Raw genomic sequence first — 6,021 nt, 5'->3', positions numbered from 1 at the left:
GGACAATTGCCCTGTGAGGTGGCATAAATACGTATAGTATTGTTACACAAGTGTGTTTTGCAACTTCAACAATGGAGTTCTATCAGTTTAACAAAAACGGGCGATTGTATTTTGAAATTATTTTGCGGGGACCGGTGGAAGAGTGGAAAAAATATACGTAGAACATTGATCAATGGTTCTAATTTGTTTCTGTCGCCTGAAGCCATGCACTATGGAAGTACTATTGCAGCAAAATTATTTGCAAACGCATATCTCAATCTGTGCGTGTGTAATCCCATTCACATGTCCGTGTACTAGTGTGTGGGTCTGTATATAAAAATGTGTGTGTGTGCGTGTGTGTGTGTGTGTGTGTGTGTGTGTGTGTGTGTGTGTGTGTGTGTGTGTGTGTGTGTGTGTGTGTGTGTGTGTGTGTGTGTGTGTGTGTGTGTGTGTGTGTTTGTGTGTGTGTGTGTGTGTGTGTAACCAGAACCTCCATCCATCCATTTTCTACCGCTTATCTATTGAGTAAAATTACTGCCAAAACTCAACAAAAAATGTTTCACCAACTCAAACATTTTTTATAAACTCAAAAAAAAAGTTTCACAAATTTATAAATAGGGAAGCCCCCAGACAACATAAATGGTAAATAAATGGTAAATGGTTATACTTGCATAGCGCTTTTCTACCTTTTTTAAGGAACTCAAAGCGCTTTGACACTATTTCCACATTCACCCATTGACACACACATTCACACACTGATGGTAGGAGCTGCCATGCAAGGCGCTAACCATACACACACACATATATACAGGCCCGGCCCTAACCAATCTGGCGCCCTAGGCAAGATTTTAGGTGGCGCCCCCCCACATCGGCAGTGAAGTGTATATACTCACAAGAACCCGAATAGCTTTGTCTTTGACCTTTTTTTTTTTTTACTTACAACTATACCTAATATATAAAGGGGTGGAAAAGTGACGATTACCTGCAGGGCAAACATTAGCTAACCAGAAGGCAATAACAATGTAAACAAAAAACACCTGCTTAAAAGATCTAATACAAACATTTATATGCACGTACAACTCTTGGAACTTTTAGCATATCAGTATGTGGAATTAAATGATGGAATGGATTAAGTAAAGAAGTTAAAAATTGTACTGATATGATCCAGTTTAAGAGGTTGTTCAAAATAATAGTGCTTACAGAGTACAAAGAAGAAGAATTATGAGAAATACTTTCAACCTTATTGACAATAAGATATTCTTCATCTCAGTATGTTAATAATGACTGAATTAATTAATTAATTACATATTACAAAACTGTTGTATACTAATTCATAGATGTTATTTTATTATATAAAAAGGTCAGTAAATGATTCTATATATTTGTAAACGCTTTGAAATGGGAAAGGGGTAGGATTAAATAAGCTTTGCTTCTTCCTACTCCTTTTCGTGCATGATGTAAAATGAAATGATATGAAATTGTGTGATGTATTATGATGTAAGTGTGTTCATGTTCGAAATAAACTAAAGAAAGAAAGAAATGTCCCTGAGGAATGTAAGGTGGGAGTACTGTAATTACCTAACGTTACATTATTATTTTCCATAACAATTTAGCCCCCTCCACAATATTAACCCGACGTTAAAACAGAACTAGCTATTTATTGATTAGCAATTGCCGAATCATGTAACATTAGCTTAATGCTAAAAAGCCAGGTTACTATCACATTCTGTAACAGACAAATAATTTAATGTAGGCTAACGTTACCTACCTGCTACCTCTGTCTTTTCTCGTTTCTCCTCCTCTTCTTTTCTCTTTTTTCTTCCCTGGGCACCTGACAGTTTTGGTATCTTGTGTTGATTTTTTGATGTGGTGACGTCCAAAAAGAGTCATGATACGGGAAGGAAGGGGCGCACCGTGCGGGGGGAGGAGGGGGGGGGCGTAATGTTGTAACAAATAATATTTCTGTTAAATAGGCTTTACTTTGCATTTTAATTAACGTGGGATTATTTTTTGTATTTAGAAATAATAGTACCAACTTATTTTTTTTCTTTTTTTTTCTCCAACATTTGTGGCACTGGCGTGGCGCCCCCTGATAGACGGCGCCCTTAGCATTTGCCTATACGGCCTATGCCACGGGCCGGCCCTGTATATATATATATATATATATATACATGTATATATATATATATATATATCTTATATATATATATATATATATATATATATATATATATATATATATATACACATATATATACATATATATATATATATATATATATGTATATATATACAGTATATATATATAGATATATATATATATATATATATATACAGTATATATATCAATCAATCAATCAATCAATGTTTATTTATATAGCCCTAAATCACAAGTGTCTCAAAGGGCTGCACAAGCCACAACAACATCCTCGGTACATATACGGTATATATATATATATATATATATATATATACTGTATATATAAATATATATATATATATATATATATATATATATATATATATATATATATATATATATATATATACATATATACATACACTAAATTGACCCTAGTGTGTGAATGTGAGTGTAAATGTTGCCTGTCCTGCGATGAGGTGGCGATTTGTCCAGGGTGTACCCGCCTTCCGCCCGAATGGAACTGGGATAGGCTCAAACACCCCCATAACCCCGAGAGGGACAAGCGGTAGAAAATAGATATATATATGTATATATATATATATATATATATATATATATATATATATATATATATTCTAAACAAAATAAACACATCATTTATTCTGTGTAATTTTGCAATGCAACTCTGAGTGACAGTGACAACGAGCGGCCCTAACGGTGTTCGTCAACACCGTTCAATTGAACACCGTTCAATTATTGTAACGTCTATCGAGATGCTTCGAGGGCAGGAATTATATCAATCACTTTATTGAGCAAAACTGTTTATATTCGGCCATAACCACACCAAAAACATGAGTAAAACACTTCTATCTCGAAAAACTAGTCATTTTCTGCCGTACAATCCAGGCCAAAAGCAACTTGTCATCTGTCACCAACACGCATACCACTAAGCCACTGGTGCGTTTATGGCCACACAAAAAGTCGGACAACTCAAACACCAAACAAAATTACACTATGACTCCTCAGTCATACGTATGCTTATGTTACTGTCATTTATTATTAATGTTCATTTATTGATATCAATCATGGAATGCTGTTACTAGAGAAAGTTACAGGAATGCACACTTCATCCTATGCTTACATTTCATTGTGCAACATGAGGATGTTTAAGGGCAACTAAATGTGATCTCTGAAAGGGGTACAAATGATTTCCAAAGCAGGACCCCCACCCAGACATATTGTACAATACTATTCCATAGCTTATGAAAAACAAGATTTATTTTATTTTCATTACAAGTGGGCCAAATCACTAATATTACAAAATAATCTCATGAAAATGACTCCTCTCATTTGAGTGTTATAATAAAATATTGGTTTGAGACAGGTGTGCTGCTGGTATTGCCACATGTGATGTTGCTCACATGTGCTCCACTGAATGCTCAGGGAGTTTTTGTGTTTGCTCACACACATGAACAATTAGAGGGAACATTGGTGGAAAATGACAGAGATCCGGACATACATTTCTTCTCCCATAGAATGAACAACTGCTTGTATTATAGACATGGACAGTAAATAACCAACATTAAATCCGATAACAACCTGTCAATCATTCATCTGAACTGCAGAAGTTCATATACAAATTACAACAGTACAAAGCTTTTTTTGGAACAATTTAAATAAACCCATCCATCCATCTTATTCCGCTTATCCGAGGTCGGGTCACGAGGGCAGCAGCCTAAGCAGGGAAGCCCGAGGCGTTCCAAGGCCAGCCGGGAGACATAGTCTTCCCAACGTTTCCTGGGTCTTCCCCGTGGCCTCCTACCGGTCGGACGTGCCCTAAACACCTCCCGAGGGAGGCGTTCAGGTGGCATCCTGACCAGATGCCCGAACCACCTCATCTGGCTCCTCTCGATGTGGAGGAGCAGCGGCTTTACTTTGAGCTCCCCCCGAATGGCAGAGCTTCTCACCCTATCTCTAAGGGAAAGCCCCGCCACCCGGCGGAGGAAACTCATTTCGGCCGCTTGTACCTGTGATCTTGTCCTTTCGGTCATAACCCAAAGCTCAAGACCATAGGCGAATGGGAACGTAGATCGACCGGTAAATTGAGAGCTTTGCCTTCCGGCTCAGCTCCTTCTTCACCACAACGGATCGATACAGCGTCCGCATTACTGAAGACGCCGCACCGATCCACCTGTCGATCTCACGATCCACTCTTCCCTCACTCGTGAACAAGACTCCGAGGTACTTGAACTCCTCCACTTGGGGCAGACTCTCCTCCGCAACCGGAGGAGTAAATTTAATTAAATAAACCTTTCAGAGTAATTGCAGCATCAGAAACGTGGATTTATGACAAGAAAGGAAAATATTTCAAACTGGAAGGATATGAACTAAATTCCATTTGTAGAAATAACAAGAGTGAAGGGAGAGTGGCAGTGTACGCGATGAAGGATTTGCAATACAGAGTGGTAAATGATACCACCTCCCGAGCCTATGGAATGGATATCCATGCTGAAAAAAACAAAATGATGACCAACAACAGCAATGGCATCTGCTCAGACATCAAAGTCAATGGACAGGCACTGGACACGGTGTTGAGCTTCAAGTACCTCGGAGCAATCGTGTCAGATGAAGGACCCAAACGGGAAGTCCTTGCCAGAAGTGCTCAAACAACTGCTGCCCTGGCAAAACTCAAGCCCAGATGGAAAGACACAAACATCAGTCTGGCATCAAAAGTGAGATTACAGCGCTCACTTGTAATGTCAATCTTCCTTTACGCCTGTGAAACATGGACCCTTACAGCAGAGCTGCAGAAAATAATTCAGAGCATGGAGATGAGATGCTACGGAAGACTCATGGGTATCTCCTACACCCAACATGTCACAAAAGAAGAAGTCCGGCAGAAGATCAGCAAAGCCCTCGGCCCACATGATGACCTGTTCACCACGGTCATAAAGCGGAAACTGAGGTGGTACGGTCACATCACCAGATCCTCAGGCCTCGCAAAAACCATCCTGCAAGGCACCATACAAGGTGGCAGGAGACGAGGGAGACAAAAGAAAAGATGGGAAGATAACATCAGAGAATGGACTCACTTGAAACTCACTGAGGCAATGAGAGCTGCTGAGGACAGAGAGGGATAGAGAGAGCTGATAAACAGATCCTCTGTGGTGCCCCAACAACCCTGCGGGGTTATGGGATCGGATCAGGATCGGGATCAGGATCAGGATCAGGTGGTAAATGTCATTTGTTATTGACAATGTCTTAACTACTGAAATATGCAATGAGAAACGCCAAAATGTATTGATCACATGTGTATATATAGAGCACCGAAATCAAGTGTGGGCTGTTTGAAGACTGGATTAAGACAACCTTCACTAAAATCAGTCAATCAGATTTTCTTATGTGGAGACTTTAACATCTACCTTTTGAACCCAAATAAGCAGAAAATCATTGATGACTTTATAGATACAATGTACATTATGAGTCTGTATCCAAAAATCACCAAACCAAGCAGAATCACAGGACACAGTGCCACACTCATTGATAATATTTTCACAGATGACTTTGATATTGCCACAAGCGCTCTGCTCATAATGGACATCAGTGATCATTTGCCAGTTTTTACGTTCTATGACGACTACTACAGGAGAAGAGGCTTTGATTGGTTGATTGATTGAAACTTTTATTAGTAGATTGCACAGTACAGTACATATTCCGTACAATTGACCACTAAATGGTAACACCCGAATAAGTTTTTCAACTTGTTTATGTCGGGGTCTACGTAAATCAATTCATGGCGTTGACGACAAAGACTTTTCAGAGAGAGTGCACAGAGAAAAACATGATTGCAATGAAGAATGAACTAAGAGGACAAAATTGGGACGTTGTGGTCCGTGAAA

Source organism: Nerophis lumbriciformis, linkage group LG14, assembly GCF_033978685.3.
Source record: "Nerophis lumbriciformis linkage group LG14, RoL_Nlum_v2.1, whole genome shotgun sequence".
In the NCBI taxonomy this organism is placed as follows: domain Eukaryota; kingdom Metazoa; phylum Chordata; class Actinopteri; order Syngnathiformes; family Syngnathidae; genus Nerophis; species Nerophis lumbriciformis.
Note: the sequence above shows the minus strand (reverse complement) of the source record.